Genomic DNA, 16,059 nt, shown 5'->3' on the forward strand with positions numbered 1-16,059 from the left:
CGTTGAGCACTATGTCCAACTTATTTTTATTAAATTACTTGTGGTATAACTATTTTTTTCATTATTTTCCATTAAACCAGTAATATATTTTCCGTTTCACTTGTTCGTAGTGAAAATTGAAAGAGTTACGACTTAATGATAAAATATAAGAGTAGTTTTAAATCCCTAAAGTAGCTGTTAATTTTCACAACTTTCTAAGCAACTAATCATTAAATGACTGCACCTTGTCTTTATAAATAAATTATTTGTTCTGTGTTCTACGTCCGGGAAGCCTCTATTGTTACTTACCTTAATAACTAAAATCCATTGGTTAGTATTGTTCAAATCGTTTCTATCTTCGTGTATCCTGCTTCACCAAATAATAGCATATATAGATTAAATTGCTTTGTTCTAACTGCTATTATTTCTCTTGGTTTTCCTCCTTAACTTTAATTCTGTATAATTCGAATGTATTTGAAAAATTATAGACTGAAATATGATTTATGAAATTTTGAAACAGACATTGTATTGAAATCTGGGAGGGTACAATTTACCCTCTATTCCACCGCCATTGTACCTTAATAGGCGTTTTTTCATTCGATTACCTGTGAGCAACCTATCGCCAAAATTACCATTAGTAATAAATTAAACATTTCCGCAATAATAACGACATTAAAATAAGGCGAATTTCACGCCAACGAAATACTGCCTAGCGCGTGATGCAGAAAAGTATTTTTTAATTAAGCAATTTCTAAAATTACTATTTAATAATAAAATTAATACACTTATTTGAAATTAAAGTAATTAAATACTAATTTAAACACTCGTAATCAACCGAATCGCCTGTTTATTTAGAATTCTATAGCTGAAATTGCTAAGCACTCTTCGGTTTGGTATTCACGAGGTCTTGTTTTAAAATTCCTGCGAACCGAATTTTTGAATGAATTCCAGTGTTGAAGAATGCGTGGTTTTATGGGGAACTTCTGCACACTGCTTTAAAAAAAAACAGGCAGGCACTATGGAAGCGACGACAGTCAAGTTTCATTACGTTAAGTCAAAATAAATGAACCGAAGTTATCAGACTGCTATACTCCCCATGTTGGAGGCGTTTTATTTATGAAGTTACATTTTGACCTCAAATTTGAAATTTTGCGCGCTCCTAGGCCGAAAAAAAAACTTTTTTGTTTTTATGAAACCATTTTTTATACATAAAAATAGCTATACCCACAATTCCCAAGTGCAATTTATCGCGTCAAAAGACGGGGATGGAAATTAGATTTTATTTGACTCGACTTTCTCATCATTTTCATGAGGAAATTGCCCTCCTATTCTGAGCGCTATTTCGATAACTTCGGTTCATTTACTTCTGGTTTAGTGCTAAACCTCTCTCTATCTCTCTATCTGTATTGACTCTTTAAATAAATTAGTTAAAAAATTCAACATCCATAAATATTCGCTTAAATGATATTGAAAAAATTATTTTTGAGCTTTGAAATGCCGAACGTTTATGTACTTGGAGTGGACGCTTTGGGAGTCTATAGGTCTAGTTAATAAAATTTTTAAATTACGAGCTAAAAATGCAAAGTACCTTTCATCAGAGCGCTTAATTGGGCGACCGAGAGAAATGTACCTGTCGAAGGAAATTAGCGATTCCCTTTTCGTCCTCTCAATTATAGCCGCGAGCGGGGCACCGACATCTTTAAAAAGCAATTAAGTCGAGACGCCCCCCGTTGGTCTCCATTCAGCGAGTTCGACGCCAGGGAGGGGGACGATTCCCGGGAAGGGGCGACGCAAAACCCACATTCGCCGCCTCATGCCCCCGATGACGACTGAAATGAAACTGGCGAGGACAATTCTAATTGGTGTCTTCGTTCCCCGGGACTGACTCCGCTAGAGGAATGCCTAATTATAGGGCACAGATTTTTAGCTCGCATGGTGGCTGTTTGCTTATGTTCGAAGCCTGCTATTAAAAATCAGTCGCTTCGTCCAATATTTGCTTTTATTACATCACTTTTGTACGAATATCCGTTGTCGGTTTTCCTTCCAACTCACAATTAAACTTCGTAATTGGTGTTTCTATAGGTAGTCGAAAAGCGTACGGGTTGAAGGGCCTCCTAATAAGCCAATTAACAACCGAATGGGTATTCATAATGACATTTTACATTTTTTACATATTACGATAGAAGCTCATCTTGCTCAAAATAAAGAAAACATTTTGAGAGTTTACGTTTTGTGAAATATATCTGAAATATATCTTAGCGAGTATTGAAATCAAATAAACTTCTTTAATAAATGATTATGATTATCAAATAATTATTATGACTAAAATAGAATTCCATAATATGAGTGGAAAATTTAAAAAGTGCGGTCATTTGTAGAATTCGATTTATTTTGCAAAATGGAATAGTCTGCCAAACCTTACTAATTTTAAAATAAAAGTAAATTAACTTCGATAACAACCGAAAAATAGATAAAAAATCCTTTATTTACTCGCGAATAAAAATTCTTTTGGTTGAAATTTGCAATTAATCAAAGCTAAGAAAAAATGATTTCCGAACAGTGATGGTTATTTTTGAGCGGTTTTTGAGCGCTAATGTAAAAAAGCCATTTAAAAGAAACGTTTCTTTTAAATGGCTTTTTTACATTAGCGCTCAAAAACTGCTCAAAAATAACCATCACTGTTTCCGAAGTTGTAGACTATCAAATGTTCAAATCTAAGGTGGATCAATAAATTTAACATTTTCACCAGCAGATATAACAGAAACTAGGGGTGATTGGCGCTAGTAACGTTAAAACAAGAGTTAGTGCTTGTAAATTTATTTACTGTTCCCTAAATGCGAATTGTTAATATTGCTCAAACATAGAGATCGGCGGAACAAATAAATTAACCGGCAAAATTTAGATTAATCATAAAAATTTTGGTTAAATGTTTATTTATGAACATTTTATACGAATAAACAACGATTTAACATAGTGGGTTTTTTCTGATATTTTTTGGATAATTTTCGGTTATGAATAAAAATAAATAATTGGATAATATCTTATTCAAACGCCGATCTCTACTCAAACAAAGTCTTTAAAAAAGATCCTTAACGTTTATTTAAAAAATAAATGACTTTTGTAACTATCTAAAAACTCGACCTTTAACAAATTAAACAATCAGCATAAATTTCCAATATTGGTGGTTGAGAGGCGAACCTAACGAGGGCTGAAACGTTGCCCCTATGTACGGCCCACCCCTCGATATTATACCGATCCGCCTAACATTCCTCCGAAATATATATTAAATAAACGCGGGCCAACGTAATAATTTATAGCATCGGCAATTCCTTTTTACTCTACCTACCTATACGGTACATAATACATTTACGTAATACGTAATAGCGCCCCGAGTAAATTAAATTCGCCTTTCTAAAGGTTACGTCAGGTATTACGAGCTAGGGGGTGGAAGAGAATCCCGTCCCCTTCAGAGGGGTATTGAGGGGGGGAGAGGCACCGATAGACGAGAAAATTTCGTGACGGGCTCCAATCATGACCCTGTTGAGTTATTTGAACAAACAATCATATGAGAAAGAGTCGCGTCGCCTCCTCCATTTTTCGATCATGAGCACTCGCGATGCGGAGACTGGAAAACGAAAGAAAATGTCCAATGCTTACCCCTCTGGGGGGGGGGGGGGGCCTGCGGGCTCAATGAAATTCGAAAAATTGTTCACGAGCCTATATAAAACACAAACGGGAGGATTCCCCTAACTCGGTTAACGCTGTCAAGATTTATACGTACTTGTTGGGGGTCCTACGGGACGAAATCTTCAAGATAAAACTGAGAGAAGAAAGGGTCTCTAGCTGCTGGGAAAACCGGTTTGCGCGGATCGTGTCTCCCAGCTAACGAGCTCAAAGATAGAAGCATACACCCAGAAGTTGCGACGAGTAATTCGCGTTTGAGACAAAGTTGAAGGCCCCAATTTGGTTCCCCACCCCTCCCAAACGGCCATTACTTTTATTATTAATATAATTTGAGGAGAAAGGGGTTAATCTCGCTGGTCCCTCCCCCCGACTTCTTCTTTCTCGGCGTCCCACACGATCTCGCTTTTATTCATTCTCGATAAACGCATTAAGTCCGTGCAGTTTGATCAAATTTCACGCGGAGTGTTTTTCCGATTGTAACGCGGAATGACAGGGGCGTCGCGATTCTCACGAGGGAAAACCCCAGCGTTGCCAATTATCAGTTACTCTTTGAATGAGAGGAACAAAACATGTGGCGACTAAACTATAGCCGATCACGTTTAAAGGGCACAGAATCGTTTGAATGTTGAAGGTGGAGCTACATAATCACGTGATTTGAGAAGGGGTACCTTAGTCACGTGATGGAAGGCGAGGAGCTAACTCAAATAAAAAAAATTATTATGAAATTGGGAAAATAAAATTATTTATTTTGTACGAAATAAAATATTTTAGATAAATAATGAATAACTAGCTAAGCTAATACTGAACTAGTGACTTTTGAAGTCAATTACTGGTGGCCGGGTTAAATTGTGTAGGGGTGGTGGCAATCCCTTCATGCCACGCGAGCCAACAGCTCCCTACTCTTACTATTACGGTTAACCTCAGCATGTTTATGTGAAAAAAAAGGAATCCGAAGAGCTGGTGGGAAAATCCCTTTAACCAGTAGGGAGATACTTAAAAACTCAACGCGAATGGAACGGTTGCTTATCTACACATACTTGGTTTACTTTTTTGTACAGAATTACAACAAAAACTACACAGCAAAGAAAGATATATCAATTGACGTATTTCTAAAATGGTAAACGTTTTGGATAAATCTAGCGTAAGTTATTCCGTAATGTATTTCATTTTGATCATTAATAATAAATGAAACTAAATTAATATTTCTAAAAATTAAAATAAATTATAAACATTTATATTTCGAAGCTGGAAAATAATATTAAAAAATGATATATTCTCCGATGACACTTCATTAATAATCATAATTAGCCTAATGCTTATTATCCTAATTATAAGTTCTAAAATGACTTACTAGGAAAATAAGTATCATTGTAACGAATTAGTGCGACCTCATTTCTGAAGCACCGCGTGATAACTGGATGAAATTAAATGGAAAAATAAATTTCGGCAAATATTATATTCCTGTGCTCGAATCTTGAGTAAAATCGAGGGACTGACAACTGCGTAATCAGTGTACACGCTTCAAGCAAAGAGTACATAATCTTAGTGTAATCAGCGAACTTCTCGTAAACTTACTTATCGTATTCTTCGAGTTATCTCTGCCTACTCCGCGTAATCGGTGTACAGACCAACTATCAAATAAACACTTAAAAAACAAATAACTGAAACTAAGCAGTTCAATTCACAAAAATTCCTACTTTTAAAACCATAAGTAAGACCTACTAAATTTTTAATTGTCTATTAATACATTTTACATTTTAATTAATTATGGGTATAGGCAATGCTAGGGGTAGTCACTTATGTAATCAGGTTTACATATCATAGGTAATCACGGGGATTAACTTAAAATAATCACCGGAAATCGCTTAAAAATTGTGAGTAATAACTGGAAATCAAAGAATATTTTTCGAAAATCAGGTGTACAAAATATTTACGAGTGACTACCCCTAGAGGCAATGTCATAATACAACAATTAATTTTCCTCCAAAAAATAAGTATATAGTCTCATAAACGAAATAGGTTAAAGTAAACTATATATTGTTTGCTATGGCTTAATAATATATACAATTAATCTTCTGAGCGAATTGTATCAATATCAAAGCTGCTTTGAAGGGATGTTGATAAGGTTACAAAAACTAAAATGAATTACAAAATATGTAATATATTTTTAAAAAAATTTTAAAACTGTATCAGCTCTTCCTCGTTACAAAATTTGGGTCTGTAAATAGAACGAATAGCCTTCGTTTGTTGGAATATTATACGCGGATTATTATCTTTTTTGGCCCTATTAGCAAACCCTACGCGTCGCTTTGTTTTCTTTATGACATAAAAAGAAAATATATCTTTTCCGATTGTGGAATGAAGAATATATATAAATATATATAAGTATATATCCACACGTCTCTATTTTTCGCCCTCACACATTTCAGCGCTAGTCGTGATTTATCGCGTAAGCTCTAGAAAAAATAAGTTTTTTTCTCGCCATAATATTCGTTTCTATGATTTATGACAATCGCGGATAAAAAAAATTCACTCTGCATGCGCTAGGCTACAGCATTCACTGCCTTCCTATGAGATGCGAACGAGCGGTTTTCCAGATGCGAGGAAGAGAGAGAGAGAGAATGTTTGGAGCGCCAATGTCCCCCTGTTGGTGGAGGTGGTGGCACTGATTAAAAGTCACCCCCCCCTCACCGAAATATTATGGAATTTATTTAACTCGTATCTTCAAAGGGAGGAAGTTCTTTCAGAAACACAGCGGCATTTCCATCAGAAATTGTAAGATATCAGAAGAAACTTTGACCCGAGAATTACATTTCCTTGGAAAACCCGCGAAGGGTTATCTTCGAAGCTGTTTCCTGTGTGGCATCACTTATTATAAAGTTAAATTTCGGAGATTATGGTACTGAAAATTTTAAAATATTGTTTATTTATATTTCAAATATTTTGTAATTTTAGGTTCTTTTAAAAGTTTATCACAAGTTTTTTACGAATATTTAAAAAACACTGATTGAAGCAATGGTCGGTATATTTGCCCTGCTTAAATTAAAATTTTCTCAAAAATCTAACATAATTGGCGCCATTTTTAGTTTGATGCTAATGATTAAACATATCCTATATATTGAATTGTGAATGGCACAATTTTGCTATGAGTCTAACACGGAATGTTTATCGTTAAATGCATTGAAATATGTTTAGAAACATCTTTGTCTAGGCTAATTCTTAGGCAATTTAACATTCTCTTAATAGCAAAAAAAACACACACACACAACAGCTCAGCGACTATTTGAGAGGCAAGTCAGAAAAGTTTATAAGTTGGTCTTAATGACCTTACATTATCGAAACTGTGTTATTGTAAGGCATTCATTGAAAGGGTCTAGTTATTTGGGATGATACAATCCTTTTAACTCCATTTTCGCTTCGAGCCATTTACGCCATTGTTATATATTGTTAATTGTTCCGCTTCAAAGGGTGCGCGTACTCTGGCCGTTGGTGTAGCTCGGTACTAGTAGACATTTTCGGTAACATTCACGTTGTGAGCCCCTATAGAGAGCCACCTTTCGTCACCACGATCCATAAGGGGTGCAGAGAGAGAGGGCAATTTAACTTCGCTCGAGATACATCCCAGATGGTCTCACCTCCACGGTCTCGTACACACAAACTCACGCAGCGCCTTCCTTACATTTATATATATATATTTCTCTTTTTTTTGCCTCCCTTCTATTTATTCGGCGAATTTCTTTGGGTTTTTGAGCTTCCAATGTGCCGAAAGAGTCGCTTCTTGTGGCCAGATTTTTCTCAGGAGGCCCCGAAACGCCGCCGAAATCTTTAGCCGTATTTGAACCGTCTTACTTTTCGCATTCAGTTTTAAAATAGTTTTGATGCCACCTTTTGCGTTTTCGAGCTTCACCCAGACACGCGACCGGAGTAACGGACCCGCGGAGCTTTTCAGGTAACCCTGACAATGCCCTTATCACGAAGATAAGAGCAATTAGCTCTAGAACAATTTGCAAAGCTCGGGACGCGGTAATTTACGAGACAGAAGTTTCGAATGGTGAACCGAAAGAGTAAATATGTTGATTTTATTTCCCCAAATGAAGGGTTGGTTCCAAAGTTTTCTATAGCACCAAGTTATCCTCATATTTAGTTATATTTTTACATTTTATTTTAACTAATTAGAGATTCTGACAAACTGACGAGGAGACTACCCGAGGTGATAATCACCGATTTGGTTGAAACTAGGTGGGTATGTAGACCTTATGGTAACATGAAATTTCACCAAGGGAAAAATTGCAATGGGCATTAGTTTTGCCATGGCAACCGAAAATGTTTTTGACAACACAGTATGTATATTTTATCATTGAAAATAACATGGGAATCTGAGCACTTCTAAGGGTACCCCCCTATGAAAAATTTAAAAAAAATTTCAAATTTCAAAACTAAGAAAAAATAGATCAAAATTGACAAATGAAATGAATTTTATGATATTTGATGAATTTTGGTCAATTTTATCAAAATATGTAAAAATTGATCAATTGTTATTTTCAATGGGACAATATATACGTACTGTGTTGTCAATAACATTTTCGGTTGCCATGGCAAAACTAATGTCCATTGCAACTTTTCCCTTGGTGAAATTTCATGTTACCATAAGGTCTACATACCCACCTAGTTTCAACAAAATCGGTGATTATCACCTCGGGTAGTCTCCTCGTGAACTCGTAAAGAACTCGGAACAACTTCTCGAGTGATGGGAAAGTCCCCCTAACTCGATAAAGAAGTAATTCCCTCGAATTCTTCGGTATACCCTTTCCATAAAAACTTAATTCTAAGTGTTTGATAACTATTGTCGTGGTTTGTACCCGGTCACTTGAAATAATGACATTTAAGGTCAGTCGATGACATAAGCCTATGGTGCTATTGATTCGTTGGCTATTAACCTAGCCAGTGGCGGATTCGTCAATAGGCGGAGTAGGCTTAAGCCTATGTTCCCGTAGCTAGTCAAACGATATGCTCCCTAATAAGCTCAAGCCTAGTTATTCCACCACTGAGCCTAGCTGATTGATATTTATTAATTTATAATAATAATGAGCTAGGCTAATACCCAACGACTTTTAATGCCGTGAAACAGGTGGTTGGGTTAAAATGCGTATAGTAGAGTGGTCGCAAGCCCTTTATTCCACGCGAGCTAATAGCTCCCTACACTAACTATTACCGTTAACCTCTAAATATTTTATGGAAGGGGAAACTGAAGAACTCGAGGGAAATTCCATTTAAACATTGGGGAGATAATTTGCAAACCCAACGCAGAAATATAGTTCTGAGTTTTCACCCAGTCCCACAAGCTTGGAACGGACACGGCTCCTCTTGCTGCTAGGCGAAAGTGCTAGCCACTCCGCCACCCCACATGTTACTGCAATGTTATTGAACTAACGTTTTTGACATTACCGTTCGTTCGTAGCCTGAAAATAGGCCAGACTTCACCCATTACCATAAGTAACATAATAACAATAAGTATGACAATTAACGAGATTTACAACCAAACTGATTTTCATAGTTATTGCGTAATCAAGAGGTTCTCTCAGTCAGAGCCCTCTAGTGTCTAAAATACGCGAGACTTCCGCTAAGCCAAAATATCTGGTTTCCGATAGATAGGCGGAATATTAGGCTAAAATGATAAAAATTAAAACGTTTTTCTCGGCGCCATGAGTTCATGTTCATCACGCAAGATTCGCACGCGGGCTTCTAAACAAAGCCAAAGCCCCTCGCGACTCCAGAACGTGCTCTCCGATATTAGGCTTAAATTTTTATCAAAACTTAGTCATCCAAAACGGTAAGTCGCGAGTCCAAGTCACAACTTGAAGAGAATATCAGTGCCGAAAAAAGGTTCGGTTAGAAAATTAGCATTAAAGCAATAGGAAGTGTCATACTTATGTTACTTATGCCATTACGTAATTTATTTTAAATGTAATTTTTTGCAAAACGGTAAGCTTTTTCAACGATTTCACTAATATATGTTTTCTACCGTAAAAAAACATCAAAATTGAATATTAGTTTTTGAGATAAAACTCCAACAAATAGAGTTGATTTGGTACAATATTTTAACGTCCCATATGACAGATTTTAATGAAATGGAGTTTTAAACATTTACATCTACATAAACGAAAAACTATATACGCCAATTGTAACATTGAAGGTGATAAATACGGAGCAAAGCGCAAGTTTCAAAATAAGTATGCCTTCAGAAACGAATCGAGTATTCAATTTTAGGTTCCAATTCAATTATTTATTACTATTTCGCCAATTAGTAAGCTTTATTTATTTACATTTATATTAAATAGACCTCTGCTTCAAGTAAAAATTAGCTGGTGAAGGAGATTTGCAAACTTCATAATTGGGTCGTTAATATTTATCATACGTCAACGCGTCTTATAGCCTAATTAATCCGTTTAACCTATGAGCAACAAACGCAAGGAGAAAGCAGCTAGCCTTTAAACACGCTAACGCAGTGTTGTGTACAAATTTCATTGAACGAACCTTTACAAGACAATTTCCGAATTTTCCGCTTCCGACGGCAGCAGGCAATGAAAAATGTACACAAGAAAATGCACGACTTTTGACGGGTTGCGTTCTCCTTGTGTGGGGTGCTGTATTTGTTGCTCCCAGGTTTAACAGTACACGCCATTTAAATTGAATAACTATTACGAAAATCCCATTAGGCTTAACGTATTAAATATAGTGCCAGCTGTGGCAATATTTTAAACTAAATCTGAGTGTGAGATTGAAACCTCTTTTCCACAATTTAGATTTTTTTAATATGCCCTAAATTAAAAGGTTAGCTTTACTAACGAGATATTATTTTGATTGAGCAGACGACTTTTCCAAATTGAACTTCAAACTCAGTTAGTGTAGGAGGCGACACATCTGACCAAACTACGCTCAAAGCCTATAATAGAGACAAATTGAACATAATAATTCTTTTTAGTAGTCCTTAGGTATATTCGCCCCAAAATCAGTGTGCCGCCTTATAATTCAATATAGAAGAGCTCGTTCAATTTCACACGTGCCTCCCGAAATAAAAAAAAATGCGCGCGCACTATCATCTTTATAGCCTTACAAATAAAACTAACATAAACACGTGACAATTTTATTCAGTGACTCGCGCATGCGCGTAGGGGAGGAAAGAAAAAGAGAGCGGGATTTATTGAAACACCGTTTGACGCTCCTGTAAATTTACGTTTCTAGCCGCGCTCCAATTTATTACAAACTGTTTGGATCTATTTTTATGGTACTATCCACCAACCCCATTTTTACCTATCCGAGGGGACTTTGTACCCTAGGAGGGGTTATACAACCACCGTGTCTGTCTGTCTGTGGGTGGGTCTGTCTGTCTGTCAGGCCTGCGAATGCGTTCGCATTTTCGAGGCAAAGGGTAATCACTGCGTACGCAGTTTCTTAGAACCAGGGAAAAGGTTTTTCCAAAAGCGCCTTCTTTTTGTCATTGGGTGTAGTATAATTTTTTAATTGGCCGGGATTCGAACCCGAGCCCTCTTGAACGACAGGTGAGCGTTCTACCGCAGAACCACGGATACAGTTACGCTTCACTGAAAATTAAAAACTCTTCCGAGGAGAGGTATATTTTGGCTTGCCAACTTGTTTCTTATATGATATTTCCTCCCGTAATAAACCGATCTACGGTAAGTTTAAGACAAAATTACGAGAAGAGAATAATTTATCTTTCGAGTGGATTTTTTTCCCGAAATTAAATTTAGCAGGCTTTGAAATAAAGTTTTCGACTGCTCCCGATGCAGTTGGCATCTCGCAACGCGGGGACGAAAGAGATTAGTCTTGCCATCCGCTCTCGTCTCTCTCTCGTGACTTTTGGAATTAGCGTGCGCGGATTCTTTCGCTCTCGGAGCGGAGGATCGGGTTACGGGGACTGAGAAAGCGCTGACATGATTTGCGAGCATTTGAAAAACATCACCGCGAGGTTTTGAGCCGGGTAAGAATATTTCTTTTTTAAATACTAAAATTATATTTATCGTCGACCGCGAACAGCGTCATCATCAGCCTACTTCCTGCGCATCTGCCTTCCTGCCACTACATTACATTCTTTAAATGCACTTTAAAAAAAAATACCCCCCCCCCCCTTTTAATAGTTTTTTTTATTGTAGGGTTACGAGTAATAAATTTCATTTTTATTTTTAAAAGTTTAGCAAACATTGTTTCCGAGAGATGTATCTTTTTTATTAGACTGAGATTTACCGCGTTCTTGAGGAACTTAAGGAATGTTATTTTCATTATTATTCTCTAATCGAAGTGATTAATTGGAACGGAATGACTATTTTTTAATAATTTAAACAATTTTTATATATTTTCTGTAGAGTTGTTAATTTTCCGGAAAAAATAAATACGAAAAAACGAAATGCGGAAATTTCCAACCCTGGACAGTAAATTAAGGGGACAGGTTTTCGATAGCCTTCCACAGTGCATTTTATTTCTCCCCGCGTATCAATCAGCTCGAGAGATTCCGAGAGAGTCTTGCAAGGTCGTTTGTACCACGTGATCTTAAAATTTCAAAATGGCAATCTAACGCGGTTGATATTGTTACGTAATTTTTTGCGCTTTATATTTTAGTAATTTTTAATTTTGGTTTTTTAATTCAATAAAAAATATCAACTGATATTTAGTATATCATATTTAATCTATAAAAACGTGAAAAAATACCTTTTGGCGTAAAAATGTGCTTTGTGTTTATCTCTTAGCGATACTTGTTTTTTTTTTTTCAAACAACTTGGACGACTCCCTTAGTGTGATTGGTTTACGGGGGCTAAAAACCAGGCTTTTTACCGATCCTCTAAAATCTACTATCCATGTTTCAACAAATCGCCAAAATAAAAATTTGAAACATATATAACTTTTTAAGCGTTTTTATTCTAGACTTGTCGAGAAGTCTAGTTTTTCTTTTGGATTTGACAAAATCAGCCAAAAATGCCGCGAAAATTAAATTTGCGAAAAATATTAGGCTAATCATAGAATGAAAACCTTTTTTTATTTTTTTCAGAAAATAGAATTTGGTAATTTTCCGGAAACATTTTCTGACTTACAACTCTATTTTTGTGTAATCGTTTTGAGAAACAACCGATTCAAATACGTAATCAAAGAAAAAATCAAATAAATGATTTAGCCATAAATACTCAGATTTTGTTTTTAAAATAAATCCAAATAAGAAAGACTCTTTTTTTTTATAAATTCAATTATTTGTCTCAAAATGAAAGCTTTTTGCGGGATCACTAATTAATGTTCTTTGGGTTTTACTATAAGTAACATATTAATCAAAAGTATGACACATCATATTCATTTAATTACAGAACCTTTTTCCAACACTGACACTCTCACCCAGCTCCAACTTGGACTTGCAGCCGAACGGAATAGTATATTATCGACCTCAGTAATGGTATATTTCTCCTTGGCTATATTTAGGCACTAGGCGCTTTGTGCTGAACTAAACCTTGGTTGCGCAATAAATCTAGTTAAACAGCTTTCACCGTGTAGCTAAAATTTAAAAAAATAAAAGACAAGGCAGACCTCAAAGCTAAGGTAAGTAGCGTATTCATATCAAATCCTAAGTACGTTCTTGCTATGAATTATATTATTTCTGTCTTTTTCCAAAAAAGTGTCTAGTCCTCTTTCGAGATTTTTCCTTTCGATCTAATGTGTCTCAATAAGTTGATAATTTCCGTTAACTACATGGCTATAACGAATGGTTGAAGTAGCTGCAGTTGGAGTCACACGTCACTGACAACATTTTATTTAATGTAAAATGTCACGGTAACGTATTTAGAATCCGTAAAAATAAAAATACATTACGTTTCTGTTTACGTTTCGTGTTTGGACACGCAATTCAAAACGTAAATGATTGCAGCCATTTGAAATTCTGCCGCAGGTCCATCTCAAAGTCAGTCTTAAAACGAGAGAAAATCACAGAAAAATAATATTAGTAGAGATAAATAAAAAATGGCGTGTAAAAACACCTGGTTTGGTTTCAATACGATACAGACTGCTCATTGGGTGACGGAAAAATTTCAGTTTTGTTTCACTTGTGACTTAACGTGTGTGTGTTACAAGCTCGGTTCAATGCGGCGCCAAATTTGCTGCCGTTAAATGTTTAAAAAAAATGCTTGAAAACATGTTTATTTAAATATTGTCGGTAGAAGAAATCTTTTACATTAATTGGTCAACAATCAACAATTTAAAAAAAAAAAAGCAACAGTTATGTATTTCAGTTATGACATAATGTGAGTTCCATTCCATTTGCACTCATAACTTTAAATCAAGCAATCCGATTTAAAAATTCGGAGGAACCTCGGATTCTGGTTGATAAGCGACAGTTAAACGCTTGATCTCTCACGTTTGTTTTCCCCGAAATGCAGGTGTATAAATGTTTTCGTCAAGTTCCTTTATCTATATTATCTATTTCTTTGCCCTTCGCCGTAGGATCCATGGACTCTGAAAACAGTGATCCTAGTTCAAATCACGGAGGAACCTCGGATGCTAGTGATAACCGAAAACTAATCGCTTGATCTCACACATCGAGAAACTGCTAATACAGGGTTAGCGCTATGGAAATCCGCGATAACTTCAAAGCAAGAGGTTATTCGGATACTGTCCTTACCTCAGCGTTAGATCGCGTTAGCCAGATCACAAGAGCTAAACCGCTAGTTATCAAGAACAATACCGTTACGGCTAATATCCCTTCTGTGGTTCTAACTTTCCACCCACAAATTCGGAAGGTTGAAAATATTATCCGAAGAACTTTAAGCTACAGCAACTTAACCCAGAGACAAAATACATATTCCCGGACCCCCTCCCCTCAAGTTTTTGCTACTGTCACTCGGGACCAGAATCTTAGATCTGTGTTGGTATCTATCACGGTGCCTAGTGATGTTTGTTCCGCAGCTGCAATTCATGTGCGTATACGTAAGCTTTAACTTGATTGTTACAGCGCAAAAGTCCATTTACACTATCACGTGTACAACTTCCAACATCCTTTACGCCTTGTGCTACACTGTTTGCGGAATAGTCTACATTGGGAATACTGGCTGTAGCCTGGCGGACAACTTTCGTGTTATACGAAGCGACCGTGACGAGAATCACGGTACTCGCCATTTTAATAATCTTCACAATATCATGGAGGAATAGACCGCTAGATCACGCCGTGATCGCGCTACCTTTGTTGGAATGTATGAATAGATAAAAGTCTACCTCGACATACCCCCCCGTTTCTACATCCCCCTTTACGCGATTTCTGAAGAGGAATGTCAGTGCTTAGCCCAATCAGAACTATCAATACCACTCCAGGGCTATTCCTCTATGACAATATCAAAGCTATCTCCATCCTCGTCCTTCAATTTTTAATTTCCGGACTGGCCCCCTTTGGGATTGAACACAAATTGGTTTTTGTAATAGTGCTCTATTTTATTTTTGTAAATATTTAATTGGTTTAGGCAACGTTTGATTATTGTTGTGTAATAACAAACGTTAGACCTAAACTGATAATGATATGTAAATAAAGGGCTGTAACACCGCGCTTTTATACCATATAAATATGTACTCTGAAATGTAGGGGCATTGGATCTGGGGCTCTCGACTATGTAACGACTATTTTATTTATCATTGTAAATATCATCATCCATGTAATAAATAATTATCTTATTATGGTCTGTTTGTATCGTCAAAAGACATAACAAATATGGGGATGGGATGGAAATGAAAAGGAAGACTGCTGGAACCTCGGACGAAATTTGCTACTTGACGTAAGAAAACCTTTATTTTGGCAAATTTGAGTCCATTTGCAACTTTAACAGTCGCGTCGAACCATGGTCACTATTCCTGGAAAGACTGGAACAGTTCTTGATCGTCACCAGTGTCACGGAAGACACGATGAAGAAGGCTCAACTATTGACCTTCATCGGTGCTGAAACGTACGTTATCCTGAGAAGGCTAGTTGCGCCGAAGGCTCCAAAAGACGAATTAACCTTCGCAAATCTGACCGACGCCCTTAAGAAGCCATTCAATCCAATTCCTTGCGAAATCATATAGCGATACAAGTTTAATTTTCGAGAGATAAAATCAGGAGAGACGATAGCAACCTACATTTCTGAACTTCGCAAAATGAGTGAGTTTTGTAATTATGGAAATGCACTTGATACCATGTTACGAGATAGGCTGCTCTGTGGATGCCGAGATGATGCACTGCAGAAGAGCTGAAGATACTTTTGTCCGAAGAGGGCTTAGCACTGGTAAAAGCCGTTCAAATCGATCAAGCGATGGAGTCCGTCAATCGTAACTTACAAGACATCAAGTATCAAATGTTATCGTCCTCAATTGCAGAGAATG

The 16,059-nt window shown here is 36.5% G+C and overlaps 1 protein-coding gene across 1 annotated transcript in view; it reads right to left on the minus strand.

Annotated features, from left to right (window-relative positions):
• The window catches only part of LOC149947251 (fibroblast growth factor receptor-like 1), a 30,665-nt gene extending 25,592 nt beyond the window's left edge, over window positions 1-5,073 (minus strand). Inside the window, exon 1 of the mRNA XM_090171524.1 lies at window positions 5,015-5,073. The gene's annotated coding sequence lies outside the window, so the exon portion shown is untranslated. The remainder of the gene's footprint in view (window positions 1-5,014) is intronic.
• Between the last annotated feature and the right edge of the window lie 10,986 nt (window positions 5,074-16,059).

Source organism: Leiobunum rupestre, chromosome 4 (assembly GCF_980474605.1).
Source record: "Leiobunum rupestre chromosome 4, qqLeiRupe1.1.hap1, whole genome shotgun sequence".
NCBI classification, from domain to species: domain Eukaryota; kingdom Metazoa; phylum Arthropoda; class Arachnida; order Opiliones; family Sclerosomatidae; genus Leiobunum; species Leiobunum rupestre.